This window comes from Ipomoea triloba, chromosome 13, assembly GCF_003576645.1.
Source record: "Ipomoea triloba cultivar NCNSP0323 chromosome 13, ASM357664v1".
NCBI lineage: Eukaryota > Viridiplantae > Streptophyta > Magnoliopsida > Solanales > Convolvulaceae > Ipomoea > Ipomoea triloba.
In genome coordinates this window covers 18424375-18424895 of record NC_044928.1, presented here as the reverse complement: position 1 = coordinate 18424895, position 521 = coordinate 18424375, and positions in this window count along the sequence as shown.

Below are 521 nucleotides of genomic sequence, written 5' to 3'. Positions count from 1 at the left end.
TTATATTGTTAGAGCGAAGTCTATTCGCCGTTATGTCGTCATGTTGGAATAAGGAGAGGTGCCCACGGGAAGGCTTGAGTGCCACAGCCCGGGGTTGGGATAAGGGAGGAACCTACGGGAGGGCTGGAGTGCCATGGCCCGAGGTTGTAGGCCTCACTCTTACTATATGAAACTAAGGAAGTTTTAAAAATGAGTAAAGAGTTACTCTGTAACGTCTTTGAGAAAGAAATGATTTTGTCTTACGAGACGAGTGGATTTTGATTCACTGAACGATATACTATTTTCCAAATGATTATGTTTTCAAACCTTTGTCTACTTTTGAGTGACATCGGATTTCCTTACTTAGCCGTCGCGCTAACTGCACTTCAATGTGTTTCTTATCAGTTGCAGATTAGTGTGGGCCCCTGTAGCCGATGAGCTCGGAATAGAAGGGAAGTACAGGTTGAGGTCTACTCTTTGATGTAGACAGGGATTGTTATTAATGTTGTAAGTTTAGCCTGTGCACTTAGAGTGGAGTTTGT